We start from the raw sequence: 18093 nt of genomic DNA, 5'->3' as shown, positions 1-18093 counted from the left end.
TGCCTATATTTTTATTGGGCTATTTGCTTTATTTGCTATTGGATTATATATGTTCTTTATAGAGTAGTCTCTACCTTTCTGGGGGTATATCTTCCAGTACCTATAGTGGATACATGAAACAGCAGATAGTACCAAACCCTATATACACTATGCTTTTTTCTCTATACATACATACTTACCATACAATTTGATTTATAAATTAGGGACAGTAAGAGATGAACAATAGCTAACAGTAAAGTAGAACAGTTATAACAATATACTGTAATTAAAATTATGTGAATATGGAATATGGTCTCTAAATTTTTTTTTTTTTTTTTTTTTTTAGAGTCTCACTCTGTCACTCAGGCTGGAGGGCAGTGGCATGATCTGGGCTCATTGAAACTTCTGCCTCCTGGGTTCAAGCGATCCTCCCACCTTTGCCTCCTAAGTAGCTAGCATTACAGGCATGTGCCTCCATGCCTGGCTAATTTTTGTATTTTCTGTAGAGACAGGGTTTTGCCATGTTGGCCAGGCTGGTCTAGGCTCAAGTGATCCACCAACCTCAGCCTCCCAAAGTACTGGGATTACAAGTGTGAGCCACCATGCCTGGCCCATATTTTATTGCACTGCATTCACCCTTCTTATGATGATGTGAGATGACAAAATGCCTACCTAATGAGATGAAGTGAGGTAAATAATGCAGGCATTGTGATGTAGCATTAGGCTACTATTAATCTTCTGATCATATGTCAGAAGGAGGATCATCTGCTGTGGGTGTTCCTGATCTTTGAGCCATGATGATGTTACCGGTTGGATGTCAGGAGCAGGCCATGTGGATGATTAAAAGATGAATATCATATACAGCGTGGATATGTTGGACAAAAAGATGATTCACATCCCAGACAGAATGGAGCAGGTCAGAGTGAGATTTCATTATGCTAATTTAAAACTTGTAAACTGTTTATTTTCAGAATTTTCCATTTAATATTTTCAGACTGCAGTTAACCATGGGTAACTGAAACCATGAAAAGTGGAACTATGGATGGGGATTGAGGGGCTATCGCATATGTTGCATATGAACTCCTTATTAGATAATTGGTTTGTAACTATTTTCCCCCATTCTGTAGGTCACCTTTTCATTTTCTGGATTGTTTTCTTTGCTGTGTAAACATGTTTTAGTGTTTTGTAGTACCACTTATTATTTTTGCTTTTGTTGCCTGAAACTTTTGGGTTGTAACCAAAAAATATATACATAGCCAGAACCAATATCAAGGAGTTTTTCCCTTGTATTTTCTGTTAGAAGTTGAAGGGTTTGGGTCTTAAGTTTAATTATTTACTCCATTTTGAGTTGATTTTTCTATATGGTGTAGGATAAGTGTCTAATTTCATTCTTTTGCATGTGGATGTCCAGTTTTTCTAACACCATTTATTGAAAACACTGTTATTTTCTTCATTGTTTTTTCTGGACACCTGTGTGGAAAATTAGTTGATCACATATGTGTGGGTTTATTTCTAAGCTCTCTATTCTGCTCTATTGATCTGTACGTCTAATTTTTATCCCAGTACCATACTGTTTTGATTACTATAGCTTTGTAACATAATTGGAAATCAGGAAGTGTAATACCTCCAGCTTTGTTCTTCTTGCTCAAGATTGCTTTAGCTATTAGGGGTCTTTGGTGGTTCCATAAAAATTTTAGAATCTTTTTTCTATTTCTGTGAAACATGTCATTGAAATTCTGGTACAGAGTGCAATGAGTCTATAGATTGCTTTGGATAGTGTAAATATTTTAATAACATCAATTTTTCCAAATCATGAACGTGGAATATCTTTTTATTTATTTGCATCTTCTTCAATTTCCTTTATCAAAGTTTTATAGTTTTCAGTGTACAGATCTTTCACCTTCTTGTTTAAATTTATTTCCAAATATTTTATTTTTGATGCTATTTTAAATGGGATTAAAAAAATTATTTTTCAAGCAGTTTCAGTTAGTGTATAGAAATATTACTACCTCTTGTATGTTGCTTTTGTATCCTGAAACCTTAATGAAATTGTTTCTTAGTCCTAACAGTTTTTTTTGTGGAGTCTTTAGGATTATCTATATATAGATCATATCATTTGCAACAGGAGACTATTTTACATCTTCCTTTCTAATTTAGATGCCTTTTTTTTTTTTTCGTTTTCTTACCTAATTGCCCTAACTAGGCCTTCTAGTACTATGTTAAGTTGAAGTGGTGAGAGTGGGCAACCTTGTTATTGATCATAGAGGAAAAACTTCCACCTTTTCACTTCTGAGTATATGGTTATTTTGGAGCTTATTACATATGACGTTTGTTATGTTGAGATACATTTCTTCTATATCCAATTTGTTGAGAGCTTTTATCATGAAACAATGTTGAATTGTGTTAAATACTTTTTCTGCATCTATAAGATAATCATATGATTTCTACTTTTCATATGGTTAATGTGTATCACATTTATTGATTTTGGTATATTGAACCATCCTTGCATCTCAGAGATAAGTACCACTTGATAAAGGTATATGATCATTTTAATGCTGTTAAATTCAGGTTGCTAATATTTTGTTAAGGATTTTTGCCTCTATGTTCCTCAGGGATATTGGCCTGTAATTTTATATTTTCGTGTCTTTATCTGGCTTTGGTATTAAGGTAATATTAGCCTTAATACCTTAATATTAGCCTTAGTTTAAAATTTTCTTTATCTTTCAATTTTTTGGATGAATTTGAAAATGACTGACATTAATTCTCCTTAAATGTTCAGTAGAATTCACTGTTGAACTCAACAGTGAGGTCTACCAAATAGTAAATTTTATCAGGTCCTGGGTTTTTCTTTGGTGAGAGATTTTTTATTATTGGTTAAATTTCCTTAGTCATTATTAGTCTGTCCAAGTTTTCTATTTCTTCATGATTCAGTTTTGGTAGGTTGTGTGTTTCTAGAAATTTACCCAAATTCATCTAGCTTATCAAATTTGTTGGCATATAATTATTCATAATAGTCTCTTTCAGTAATTTGTGCCTTTGTGATGTCATTTAAAGGCCTCCTCTTTAACGTGTACTTTTATTTATTTGGGTCTTCTCTCTTTCTTTCTCAGTTAATTTAAATGAAAGTTTGTTAATTTTTTAAATTTTTCAAAAAACTTCTTTTAGTTTTCTTGATCCTTTACATTTTTTTTTTCTTTTTTTGAGCAGAGTTTCTCTCTTGTTGCCCAAGCTGGAGTGCAATGGTGCAACCTCGGCTCAACACAACCTCTGCCTTCCAGGTTCAAGCGATTCTCCTACCTCAACCTCCCAAGTAGCTGGGATTACAGGCATGTGCCACACGCCTGGCTAATTTTGTATTTTTAGTAGAAATCGGGTTTCTCCATGTTAGTCAGGTTGGTCACGAACTCCTGACCTCAGGTTATCCACCCACCTCAGCCTCCCAAAGTGCTGGGATTACAGGCGTGAGTCAGTGCGCCCAGCCATGATCCTTTACGTTGTTTTTTAAGTATCTATTTATTTCTGCTCTGATCTTTATTATTCCTTTTCTTCTGCTGATTTTAAGTATAGATTGTTCTTTCTTTTCTAATTTCTTAAGGCGTAAAGTTGGGTTATTTATTTGAGATGTTTCTTTTTTCTTAACATAGGTGTTTATTACTGTAAACTTCCTGTACTGCTTATGCTGCATCCCATAAGTTTTGGTATGTTTTACTTTTATTTGTTTTACAATCTTTTTATTTCCCTTTTGATGTCTTCTTTGACTCATTTGTTGTTTAGGAGTGTGTTGTTTAATTTCACATATTTATAAATTTTTAGTTTTTCTCTTATTGTTTATTTCTAGTTTCATATCATGTGGTTGGAAAAATACTTGCTATTATTTCAATTTTTTTACCTGTGCGATGGCCTATTTTTTTTTTTTTTTGCCTCAACTATGATCTGTCCTGGAGGATGTTTAATATGCACTTGAAAAAAATGTGTATTTAGTTACTGTTAGATGGTGTGTTCTGCATATGTCTGTTAAGACAGTTGGTCTGAGTGTAGTTCAAATCCAATGTTTGTTTATTAATTTTCTTTCTGGAAAGTATGTTCATTGTTGAAAGTGAAGGTATTGAATTTACCTACTATTTGTTGTAGTGTTGTGTATTTCTCCATTTAGTTCTGGTAATATTTATGTTGTATATGTAGGTGCCTCAATGTTGTGTGCATATGTATTTACAATTGTTATATACTCTGGATTTGTTGATTCTTTTGTCTGTCTATAATGACCTTCTTTGTCTCTTGTGGCAGTTTTGGACTTACAGTCTGTATTGTCTGATGTAAGTATAGCAACCTCTCCATTGTTTTGGTTTCCATTTCCATTTCCATCCCTTCACTTTTGACCTATAAATGTCATTAAAGCTGAGGTGAGTCTCTTATAGGCAGCATATAGTTTGGTTTGTGTGGGTGTGTGTGTGTGTGTGCATGTGTGCACATTTGTTTATTTTTATCCACTCTATGTCTTCTGATAGAATGATTTAATCCATTTATATTTAAAGTAAGTATTGATAGGCACGGACTTACTATTGCCTTTTTTCAATTGCGTCTGTCTCTTTTGTAGTTCTTTTGCTTCTTTCTTCCTCTCTTGTACACTTCCTTTGTCACTGATGTTCTGTAGTGATATGTGATGATTCCTTACTCTTTATCTTGTCTGTATCTACTATAGGTTTTTCCTGTGCAATTACCATGAGGCTAACACAAAACACATTAGATTTATAACAGTCTATTTTATTTATGCTAATAACAAGTTAACCTTAATCACATACAAAAACTCTGCCCTTTCTTTCCTCCACTCCCCCAAACATATTTTATGTTTCTTGATCTCACAGTTTACATATTTTTATTATGTATGTTTGTTGAAAAATTACTTTAATTATAGTTTTAAAAAATACTTTTGTCTTTTAACCATTATACCAGAGTTAAGAGTGATTTACCTATCACTATTACAGTATTTGAATATTTTGAATTTGACTACGTATTTATTTTTACTAATGATTTTTATATTTTCTTATGTTTTCATCTTACTAAAGTCTTTCCATTTCAGCATGGAGAACTTTCTTGTAAGGCAGGTCTTGTGGTAACAAACTCCCTCATTTGTTTTTTGTTTGTTTGTTTTTTGGTCTGGGAAAGTCTTTATCTCTTCTTCATTTCTTAAGGACAGATTGGCTCAGTAAAGTATTCTTGTTTGGTAGTTTTTTTCTTCTTCTTATTTTAGCACTTAGGATTTATCAGCCTATTCTTCTGGCCTGAAAAGTTTCTGCTAAGAAATCATCTGTAGTCTAATGAAATTTCCCCTTTATGTGAAGAGTCTCTTTTCTCTTGATGCTTTCAAAATCTCTCTTTCTTTGATATTTAAAAATTTTATTATAATGTGCCTCAGTGGGGACCTCTTTGAGTTAAATTTGTTTGGGAAATTTTGAGCTTAATGTATCCTGATGTATATATATTTCCTCAGATTTCAGGAATTTTCAGCCACTATTTCTTTAAATATTATTTCTTTTTCTCTCTCTTCTCCTTACATTATCATAATGTGGAAATTGGGCTGCTTGATGGTATCTTATAAATACTATAGGCTTTCCGCACTCGTTTTCACTCTTTTTTTATTTTTCTTCCTTTAACTGGGTAATTTCAAATTACCTGTCTTTGAGCTTGCAAATTTTTTTTCTGCTTGATCAAGTCTGCTTTGTCACTGTTGTATTTTTTTTTCATTTCATTCATTGTATTCTTCAGCTTCAGAATTTGTTTTATTGTTTTTGAAAATTATTTATATCTCTTTATTTACCCCATTTTGTTCATGTATTGTTTTCTTGATATCATTGAATCTGCTTGTAGCTTGAGCTTTCTTAAGGCATTTATTTTGAAATCTTTCTGTGACAATTTGTAGATCTCCATTATGGAAGATTGGCTGCTGGAAATTATGGTTTTCCTTTGGTAGTGTCATGTTTTCTTCATGTTTTCTGCTTTTCTTGTCTTGCATTGATGTCTGTATATTTGCTGGAGCAGTCACCTATTCCAGAATTTACAGGCTACTTTCTGTGAGGAAAGTCTTGCACCTATAAGTGGTATGAGGGTACTGATGGGTGGGATGCAGCAATTCCAGCTCCAGTGAAGGTACAAAAGTGTAGTCTCTGTGCATTTCCATCAGTTGAAGATTGCAAGGGTCCTCAGTGGCCAAGGCTGCAGATGTCCACAGTGGTGGTGAGGGCTGTTGGGTTAATTGTTGGTGAAGGTGCTAGGAGCCCTCCTGATTTCTTGTTCTCCCATGTGGGAAGTCATGGCCAAGGGGATCCCTCTTGATGTTGGATTTGGTTCATGGTATGTTCATGGTGGCAGTGCCACTGGTGCTTGAGATGCAGGCACCCCAGCTCCAGTGTTGGTCTCAACGTGCAATGAACAGATGCTTATGGAACAGCTGGAAAGCTAGGGTCTGAAACAAAGGCATGTGGATACCTATAGTTTCTGTATGGTCCAGGGCATGGGTGCTTCTAAAGCAGTAGTGGCTCTTGTGTTGGAGGCACTGGCACATGTAGAGCTGTTATGGAACGGGGTCCAGAATGTGGGTTTGTGTGGAACAACCATTGCTCTAAGGTCTGTGATGCAGATGTGACTTCTATAGCAGTGACTGTAGGGTCCAATGCCTGTCAGGTCACAGAATGGCTGCAGAGCTAGGATCCAAAGCATGGGCTTGTGGAGTTATTATTATTAGTATTTTTTGACAACGCAATTGACTCAAAAGATACCACTCTCCTTTCAGGAATCCCTAATTTCATAGGCAGTTTATATGAACAAAACTAATGAGCCTTCAAAGTTCCTTAGTCTAAACTATTCAACAGTGTTTTTACCCTAAAGCAATAATTTTGGTAAAGTATATAATACTAATGTATTTATAATAATAAAAGTGTCAGGAAAGCTTTAACTAAAATGTAAAGGCAGTAAGTCTAAAATAACACAAGAATAAGAGGATATTTTCCTCACACTATAAGATGTGTAAGAATTCTTACAATGTTCCTTTTAATATGTAGTAACACTCTCTAATAGTAATTTTTGGCTGGGTGCAGTGGCTCACGCCTGTAATCCCAGGACTTTGGGTGGCCGAGGTGGGTGGATCATGAGGTCAGGAGATTGAGACAACGGTGAAACCCCGTCTCTACTAAAAATACAAAAAATTAGCCGGGGGCAGTGGCGGGCGCCTGTAGTCCCAGCTACTAGGGAGTCTGAGGCAGGAGAATGACATGAACCTGGGAGGCGGAGCTTGCAGTGAGCCGAGATCATGCCACTGCACTCCAGCCTGGGCGATAGAAGGAGACTCCATCTCAAAAAAAAAAAGAAAAAAGTACTTTTTTCTTTTAAAGTAAGAAAAGTATTTTAATAGTATTTTTAAGTACCATGTTTTTTCTTTGTATGTTACTAAAAACCACTGTCATGCAAATTCTAGTAATGAAAACAATTTAAGCTCCAAGTATTTCCTACCAGAAGAGCCTCAGGCACAGATGGCCTTTTTTATCTAGTTAACACCATATCCCAGGTCATCATCTGATTAAGCAATAGTGCATTTCTATTAACAAAACACTATCCTTCGGGAAATATCCATAACTTATATTTAACTAGGAAAAGACTGAAATTGCTGTGACACAGCATATAACTGCTCCCTTCAGTTTTTTTGAAAGTATCTTTTCTTGATAATAGGCAATTGTGTGGGCCTCCTGAGAAAAACACTGGGTTAGTGGGAAGTGATGGATGAAGAAGATTTCAGTAAAAATTTGAGCAAATATTTCTCTATAGTTTCCACATACTTTAATATTTAGGAACATTTTGTAATTTTTGAAACACACTTTCAGAGTAAACAAATAATTACTAAAACCAAAAAGCAGAGAGAGAATATACAAAATTATCTTATGCTAGGGTGATAAAAATTATGAATATGATTGTACATATCAGTGAACACTGTTTCTTATATAACATATTAAATGTATAAAATATAAATTTAACAACTGAAATTATGTGTGTATTTTTTGGTAATCTTTTCTGTCTATTATATATTATTAAATGCATATCAATAGATACACTTCTAAAATATGATTTTACAATAATAAATAGCCTACCAACCAAAAAAAGCCCAGGACCAGATGGATTCAGAGCTGAATTCTACCAGATGTACAAAGAAGAACTGTTACTATTCCTGCTAAAACTATTACAAAAAACTGAGGAGGAAAGACTCCTCCCCAACTTATTCTATGAGGCTAGCATCCTGATAGCAAAGCCTGGCAGAGATAAAACAAAAAAAGAAGACTTTAGTCCAATATTCTTGATGAAAGTTGATGCAGAAAGTCTCAACAAAATACTTGCAAACCAAATCCAGCAGCACATCAAAAAGCTAATTCACCACAATCAAGTAGTTGTTATCCCAGGGATGCAAGATTGGTTCAACATATGCAAATCAATAAATGTGATTCATCACATAAAGAGAACTAAAGACAAAAACCACCTGATTATTTCAGTAAGCACAGAAAAGTCTTGATAAAATTCAACATCCATTCATATTAAAAACTCTCAATAAACTAGGCATTAAAGGAACATACCTCAAAATAATAAGAGCCACAGCCAACATCACACTGAATGGGTAGAAGCTGGAGGCATTACCCTTAAAAACCAGCACAAGACAAAGATAGCCTCTCTTACCACTCCTATTCAACATAGTATTGGAAGTCCTGGCCAGAGCAATCAGGTAAGAGAAAGAAATAAAAGTCATCCACATACAAAGAGAGGAAGCAAGACTATCCCTCTTTGCAGATGACATGATTCTATATCTAGAAATCCCCATAGTCTCAGCCCAAATGCTGTTTCAGCTTATAAGCAACTTCAGTAAAGTTTTAGCATACAAAATCAAAGTATAAAACTCACTAGCATTTCTGTACACAACAACAGCCAAGCTGAGAGCCAAATCAGGAATGCAGTTCCATTTACAGTTGCAACAAAAAGAATAAAATACCTAGGAATGCAGCTAATCTGGGAAGTGAAAGATCTCTACAAGGAGAATTACAAAACACTGCTCAAAAAAAATCAGAGATGACACAAATAAATGGGAAAACACTCTATGCTCATGAGTAGAATAAATATTAACATGGCCACAGTATCCAAAGCAATTTACAGATTAAATGCTATTCCTGTCAAACTACCAATGAACTAGAAACTTCACAGAACTAGAAAAATTTATTTTAAAATTAATATGGAACCAAAATAGAGCCTGGATAGCCAAGGCAATCCTAAGCAAAAAGAACAAAGCTGTAGGAATCATGTTACCCCACTTTAAACTAGACTACTGAGCTACAGTAACCCAAACAGTATGGTACTAGTATAAAAACAGACACACCAACCAATGGAACAGAACAGAGAACCCAGAAATAAGGCCACACACCTACAACTATCTGATCTTTGACAAAGCTGAAAAAAACAAGCAATGGGGAAAGGATTCCCTATTTAATAAATGGTGCTGGGATAACTGGCTAGCAATATGCAGAAGATTGAAATTGGACCCCTTCCTTATATAATATACAAAAATCAACTTAAGATGATTGAAGACTTAAATGTAAAACCCAAAATTGTCAAAACGCTGCAAGACAACCTAGGCAAAACCATTCTGGTCGTAGGAGATGGCAAAAGTTTCATGACGAAGACACCAAAAGCAATTACAGCAAAAGCAAAAATTGACAAATGGAATCTAATTAAACTTAAGATCTTCTGCACAGAAAAACTATCAATAGAGTAAACAGCCTGCAGGATGGGAGAAAATATTTGCAAACTATGAATCTGATAAAGCCCTAATATTCATAATCTATAAGAAACCTAAACAAGTTTACAAGAAAGAAAACAATCCCATGAAAAGTGAGCAAAGGACATGAACAGACACTTTTCAAAAGAAGTGTCAAAAGAAGTGCAGCCAAAAAGCATATGAAAAAAACCTCAGTATCACTGATCATTAGAGAAATACAAATTAAAACAACAATGTTATACCATCTCACACCAGTCAGAACGGCTATTGCTAAAAGTCAAAAAATAACAGATGCTGTTGAGGTAGTGGAGAAAAAGGAACACTTTTATACTATTGGTGGGAATGTAAATTAGTTCAACCATTGTGGAAAGCAGTGTGGCACTTCCTCAAAGAGCTAAAAAGAGAACAACCATTCAACCCAGCAATATCATTATTGGGTAGATACCCAAAGGAATATAAATTATTCTACCATAAAGATACATGGATGTGTATGTTCATTGCAGCACTATTCACAATAGCAAAGACATGGAATCAATGGCAGATTGAATAAAAAAAGTGGTACATATACACGATGGAATACTATGCAATCACAAAAGGGAGGGGGAGGAGCCAAGATGGCCAAATAGGAACAGCTCCGGTCTACAGCTCCCAGCGTGAGCGACGCAGAAGACGGGTGATTTCTGCATTTCCATCTGAGGTACCGTGTTCTTCTCACTAGGGAGTGCCAGACAGTGGGCGCAGGTCAGTGGGTGAGTGCACCGTGCACCAGCCAAACCAGGGGCGAGGCATTGCCTCACTCGGGAAGTGCAAGGGGTCAGGGAGTTCCCTTTCCAGGGGTGACAGATAGCACCTGGAAAATCGGGCCACTCCCACCCGAATACTGTGCTTTTCTGATGGGCTTAGGAAACTGTGCACCAGGAGATTATAGCCTGCACCTGGCTGAGAGGGTCCTACGCCCACAGAGTCTCGCTGATTGCTAACACAGCAGTCTGAGATCAAACAGCAAGTCGGCAGTGAGGCTGGGGGAGGGGCGCCCGCCATTGCCCAGGCTCGCTTAGGTAAACAAAGCAGCCTGGAAGCTTGAACTGGGTGGAGCCCACCACAGCTTAAGGAGGCCTGCCTGCCTCTGTAGGCTCCACCTCTGGGGGCAGGGCACAGACAAATAAAAAGACAGCAGTAACCTCTGCAGACTTAAATGTCCGTCTCTGACAGCATTGAGGAGAGCAGTGGTTTTCCCAGCACGCAGCTGGAGATCTGAGAACAGGCAGACTCTCTCCTCAAGTGGGTCCCTGACCCCTGACCCCTGAGCAGCCTAACTGGGAGGCACCCACCAGCAGGGGCAGACTGACACCTCACATGGCCTGCAAGCTACTCCAACAGACCTGCAGCTGAGGGTCCTGTCTGAAGGAAAACTAACAGAAAGGACATCCACACCAAAAATCCATCTGTACATCACCATCATCAAAGACCAAAAGGAGATAAAACCACAAATATGGGGAAAAATCAGAGCAGAAAAACTGGAAACTCTAAAAAGCAGAGTACCTCTCCTCCTCCAAAGGAACGCAGTTCCTCACCAGCAACGGAACAAAGCTGGACGGAGAATGACTTTGACGAGCTGAGAGAAGAAGGCTTCAGACAATCAAATTACTCTGAGCTACGGGAGGATATTCAAACCAAAGGCAAAGAAGTTGAAAACTTTGAAAAAAATTTAGAAGAATGTATAACTAGAATAATCAATACAGAGAAGTGCTTAAAGGAGCTGATGGAGCTGAAAACCAAGGCTCGAGAACTATGTGAAGAATGCAGAAGCCTCAGGAGCCGATGCAATCAAATGGAAGAAAGGGTATCAGCCCTGGAAGATGAAATGAATGAAATGAAGTGAGAAGGGAAGTTTAGAGAAAAAAGAATAAAAAGAAACAAGCAAAGCCTCCAAGAAATGTGGGACTATGTGAAAAGACCAAATCTACGTCTGATTGGTGTACCTGAAAGTGACGGGGAGAATGGAACCAAGTTGGAAAACACTCTGCAGGATATTATCCAGGAGAACTTCCCCAATCTAGCAAGGCAGGCCAACATTCAGATTCAGGAAATACAGAGAACACCACAAAGATACTCCTCGAGAAGAGCAACTCCAAGACACATAATTGTCAGATTCACCAAAGTTGAAATGAAGGAAAAAATGTTAAGGGCAGCCAGAGAGAAAGGTCGGGTTACCCTCAAAGGGAAGCCCATCAGACTAACAGCGGATCTCTCGGCAGAAACCTTACAAGCCAGAAGAGAGTGGGGGCCAATATTCAACATTCTTAAAGAAAAGAATTTTCAACCCAGAATTTCATATCCAGCCAAACTAAGCTTCATAAGTGAAGGAGAAATAAAATACTTTACAGACAAGCAAATGCTGACAGATTTTGTCACCACCAGGCCTGCCCTAAAAGAGCTCCTGAAGGAAGTGCTAAACATGGAAAGGCACAACCGGTACCAGCCACTGCAAAATCATGCCAAAATGTAAAGACCATCAAGACTAGGAAGAGACTGCATCAACTAATGAGCAAAATAACCAGCTAACATCATAATGACAGGATCAAATTCACACATAACAATATTAACTTTAAATGTAAATGGACTAAATGTGCCAATTAAAAGACACAGACTGGCAAATTGGATAAAGACTCAAGACCCATCAGTGTGCTGTATTCAGGAAACCCATCTCACGTGCAGAGACACACATAGGCTCAAAATAAAAGGATGGAGGAAGATCTACCAAGCAAATGGAAAACAAAAAAAGGCAGGGGTTGCAATCCTAGTCTCTGATAAAACAGACTTTAAACCAACAAAGATCAAAAGAGACAAAGAAGGCCATTACATAATGGTAAAGGGATTAATTCAACAAGAAGAGCTAACTATCCTAAATATATATGCACACAATACAGGAGCACCCAGATTCATAAAGCAAGTCCTGAGTGACCTACAAAGAGACTTAGACTCCCACACATTAATAATGAGAGACTTTAACACCCCACTGTCAACATTAGACAGATCAACGAGACAGAAAGTCAACAAGGATACCCAGGAATTGAACTCAGCTCTGCACCAAGTGGACCTAATAGACATCTACAGAACTCTCCACCCCAAATCAACAGAATATACATTTTTTTTCAGCACCACACCACACCTATTCCAAAATTGACCACATACTTGGAAGTAAAACTCTCCTCACTAAATGTAAAAGAACAGAAATTATAACAAACTATCTCTCAGATCACAGTGCAATCAAGCTACAACTCAGGATTAAGAATCTCACTCAAAACCGCTCAACTACATGGAAACTGAAGAACCTGCTCCTGCATGACTACTGGGTATATAACGAAATGAAGGCAGAAATAAAGATGTTCTTTGAAACCAACGAGAACCAAGACACAACATACCAGAATCTCTGGGATGCATTCAAAGCAGTGTGTAGAGGGAAATTTATAGCACTAAATGCCCATAAGAGAAAGCAGGAAAGATCCAAAATTGACACCCTAACATCACAATTAAAAGAACTAGAAAAGCAAGAGCAAACACATTCAAAAGCTAGCAGAAGGCAAGAAATAACTAAAATCAGAGCAGAACTGAAGGAAATACAGACACAAAAAACCCTTCAAAAAATTAACAAATCCAGGAGCTGGTTTTTTGAAAGGATCAACAAAATTGATAGACTGCTAGCAAGATTAATAAAGAAAAAAAGAGAGAAGAATCAAATAGATGCAATAAAAAATGATAAAGGGGATATCACCACTGATCCCACAGAAATACAAACTACCATCAGAGAATACTACAAATACCTCTAGGCAAATAAACTAGAAAATCTAGAAGAAATGGATAAATTCCTCAACACATACACCCTCCCAAGACTAAACCAGGAAGAAGTTGAATCTCTGAATAGACCAATAACAGGAGCTGAAATTGTGGCAATAATCAATAGCTTACCAACCAAAAAAAGTCCAGGACCAGATGGGTTCACAGCCGAATTCTACCAGAGGTACAAGGAGGAACTGGTACCATTCCTTCTGAAACTATTCCAATCAATAGAAAAAGAGGCGATCCTCCCTAACTCATTTTATGAGGCCAGCATCATCCTGACACCAAAGCCAGGCAGAGACACAACCAAAAAAGAGAATTTTAGACCAATATCCTTGATGAACATTGATGCAAAAATCCTCAATAAAATACTGGCAAACAGAATCCAGCAGCACATCAAAAAGCTTATCCACCATGATCAAGTGGGCTTCATCCCTGGGATGCAAGGCTGGTTCAATATACGCAAATCAATAAATGTAATCCAGCATATAAACAGAACCAAAGACAAAAACCACATGATTATCTCAATAGATGCAGAAAAGACCTTTGACAAAATTCAACAACACTTCATGCTAAAAACTCTCAATAAATTAGGTATTGATGGGACATATCTCAAAATAATAAGAGCTATCTATGACAAACCCACAGCCAATATCATACTGAATGGGCAAAAACTGGAAGCATTCCCTTTGAAAACTGGCACAAGACAGGGATGCCCTCTCTCACCACTCCTATTCAACATAGTGTTGGAAGTTCTGGCCAGGGCAATTAGGCAAGAGAAGGAAATCAAGGGCATTCAATTAGGAAAAGAGGAAGTCAAATTGTCCCTGTTTGCAGACGATATGACTGTATATCTGGAAAACCCCATTGTCTCAGCCCAAAATCTCCTTAAGCTGATAAGCAACTTCAGCAAAGTCTCAGGATACAAAATCAATGTACAAAAATCACAAGCATTCTTATACACCAATAACAGACAAACAGAGAGCCAAATCATGAGTGAACTCCCATTCACAATTGCTACAAAGAGAATAAAATACCTAGGAATCCAACTTTCAAGGGATGTGAAGGACCTCTTCAAGGAGAACTACAAACCACTGCTCAAGGAAATAAAAGAGGATACAAACAAATGGAAGAACATTCCATGCTCATGGGTAGGAAGAATCAATATCGTGAAAATGGCCATACTTCCCAAGGTCATTTATAGATTCAATGCCATCCCCATCAAGCTACCAATGACTTTCTTTGCAGAATTGGAAAAAACTACTTTAAAGTTCATATGGAACCAAAAAAGAGCCCGCATCACCAAGTCAATCCTAAGCCAAAAGAACAAAGCTGGAGGCATCACGCTACCTGACTTCAAACTATACTACAAGGCTACAGTAACCAAAACAGCATGGTACTGGTACCAAAACAGAGATATAGATCAATGGAACAGAACAGAGCCGTCAGAAATAACACCACATATCTACAACTATCTGATCTTTGACAAACGTGAGAAAAACAAGAAATGGGGAAAGGATTCCCTATTTAATAAATGGTGCTGGGAAAACTGGCTAGCCATATGGAGAAAGCTGAAACTGGATCCCTTCCTTACACCTTATACAAAAATCAATTCAAGATGGATTAAAGACTTAAACGTTAGACCTAAAACCATAAAAACCCTAGAAGAAAACCTAGGCATTACCATTCAGGACATAGGCATGGGCAAGGACTTCATGTCTAAAACACCAAAAGCAATGGCAACAAAAGCCAAAATTGACAAATGGGATGTAATTAAACTAAGAGCTTCTGCACAGCAAAAGAAACTACCATCAGAGTGAACAGGCAACCTACAAAATGGGAGAAAATTTTCGCAACCTACTCATCTGACAAAGGGCTAATATCCAGAATCTACAATGAACTCCAACAAATTTACAAGAAAAAAACAAACAACCCCATCAACAAGTGGGCGATGGACATGAACAGACCCTTCTCAAAAGAAGACATGTATGCAGCCAAAAAACACATGAAAAAATGCTCACCATCACTGGCCATCAGAGAAATGCAAATCAAAACCACAATGAGATACCATCTCACACCAGTTAGAATGGCAGTCATTAAAAAGTCAGGAAACAACAGGTGCTGGAGAGGATGTGGACAAATAGGAACACTTTTACACTGTTGGTGGGACTGTAAACTAGTTCAACCCTTGTGGAAGTCAGTGTGGTGATTCCTCAGGGATCTAGAACTAGAAATTCCATTTGACCCAGCCATCCCATTACTGGGTATATACCCAAAGGACTATAAATCATGCTGCTATAAAGACACATGCACATGTATGTTTATTGCGGCGTTATTCACAATAGCAAAGACTTGAAACCAACCCAAATGTCCAACAATGATAGACTGGATTAAGAAAATGTGACACATATACACCATGGAATACTATGCAGCCATAAAGAATGATGAGTTCATGTCCTTTGTGGGGACATGGATGAAATTGGAAATCATCATTCTCAGTAAACTATCGCAAGAACAAAAAACCAAACACCGCATATTCTCACTCATAGGTGGGAATTGAACAATGAGAACACATGGACACAGGAAGCGGAACATCACACTTCGGGGACTGTTGTGGGGTGGAGGGAGGGGGGAGGGATGGCATTAGGAGATATACCTAATGCTAGATGACGAGTTAGTGGGTGCAGCGCACCAGCATGGCATATCTATACATATGTAACTAACCTGCATATTGCGCACATGTACCATAAAACCTAAGGTATAATAATAATAATAATAATAATAAATTTAAAAACAAAAACAAAAACAAAAACAAAAATCACAAAAGGGATCGCAATCATGTCCTTTGCTGAAAAATGGATGGAGCTGGAGGCCACTATCCCTAGCAAACTAACGCAGAAACAGAAAACCAAATGCCACATGTTCCCACTTACAAGTGGGCACTAGATGATGAGAATACGTAGAGAACAAGAGGGGAACAACATACACTGGGGCCTACTTGAGAGTAAAGAGAGGGAGGAGGGAGAGGATTAAGAAAAATAACTATTGGCTACTAGGCTTAGTATCTGGGCGATTAAATTATCTGTATACCAAACCCCTGTGTCGTGAGTTTACCTTTGTAATAAACCTTCAATATACTTAAAGTTTGTTTTAAAAAAAAAATTTAAAAATATGATTTAATGTCTAAATTATAGTTTATTACATAAATATACCATAAGTTCATAAATCAATCCTCTATTATTGATCATTTAGGTTATTCACAATTTTTACCATTATAAAAACTCAAGGTAATTAAATATTGATGCTAATTTTTATGTTTTGCCAGTATAAATTCCCAGAATTAGAATTGCTGTATGCACATTTTAAGGCTTTTGATAATTTTTAAGTTCTTTACTGTTCTTAAGCACAGATCTAATAAATTTTGGTCACATGCCTGGAATAACAGTAGAAATTAATTATGTAGACACAAATCTGACATTTCTAGGGTTATTTTCCTTCCCTTGGAAGTGCTCCTTCTCAGCCGGGCGCTGTGGCTCATGTCTGTAATCCCAGCACTTTGGGAGGCCGAGGCAGGTGGATCACGAGGTCAAGAGATCAAGACCATCCTGGCCAACATGGTGAAACCCCATCTCTACTAAAAATACAAAAACTAGCAGGGTGTGGTTGCGTGCGCCTGTAGTCCCAGCTACTCGGGAGGCTGAGGCAGGAGAATAGTTTGAACCTGGGAGGCAGAAGTTGCAGTGAGCTGAGATTGTGCCACTGTACTCTAGCCTAGCAACAGAGCAAGACTCTGTTCAAAAAAGAAAGAAAGTGCTCCTGAACATTTCATTCATTGACAAAAGCTGTTCGTTCAATGACTCCATCATCTGTTGAATTCCTGTTACTTGCAAAGTGCCTGATAAGTACTGGGGATACAGCAGTAAGATTTTTAAATACAGGCACAACCCTGATAGAGCTACCTTACAGGCTAATGTAGAATATAAATAAATAAACAAGAATTGCAATAAGTAGTGTTTCTCAACGTATAGTCAGAGATGTTGACCCAAAGATGTGTTGGAATCACCCATGAGGTTATTCCAAATCTAATCTCCACCTTTAAAGAAAGTATGGGACCCCAGTCAAGAAACTCAATGATACTAAGTTAGTGAAAGTTTTCCAAGTATTAAAAAAGAAAAAGAAAAATAGAACCAGTGTTAAGCAGCACTGAAAAATAATATTTCAGTAATATATTTGATATGATTAAGAAATGAAAGTACATAAGAGGGACACCTAGATCAGCTTTGAGGCCCTAAAGATTGCGTCTCAGAAGAAATGATATCTGAGATGATATATGAAAAATAAAGATGAGTAGAAGTTGGTTAAAAATGAGCATGAGAGGCAAGGAGAGAGGACTGTCCACAGTATTCTGGGCAGAATCAACAGCAAATATAAATGCTGAAAGTGAGAAATAGCATACCATAAAAAATAAATGT

The 18093-nt window shown here is 37.2% G+C and overlaps 1 long non-coding RNA gene across 1 annotated transcript in view; it reads left to right on the top strand.

Annotated features, from left to right (window-relative positions):
* The first annotated feature begins 723 nt into the window (after positions 1–723).
* Positions 724–18093, top strand: part of LOC134761327 (uncharacterized) — a 132092-nt gene continuing 114722 nt past the window's right edge. Inside the window, exon 1 of the long non-coding RNA XR_010139842.1 lies at positions 724–895. This is a non-coding gene — a long non-coding RNA (uncharacterized LOC134761327). The remainder of the gene's footprint in view (positions 896–18093) is intronic.

The sequence above is a fragment of the Pongo abelii genome, chromosome 3 (genome assembly GCF_028885655.2).
Source record: "Pongo abelii isolate AG06213 chromosome 3, NHGRI_mPonAbe1-v2.0_pri, whole genome shotgun sequence".
In the NCBI taxonomy this organism is placed as follows: domain Eukaryota; kingdom Metazoa; phylum Chordata; class Mammalia; order Primates; family Hominidae; genus Pongo; species Pongo abelii.
Note: the sequence above shows the minus strand (reverse complement) of the source record. Positions and strands in the feature narration are given on the sequence as shown.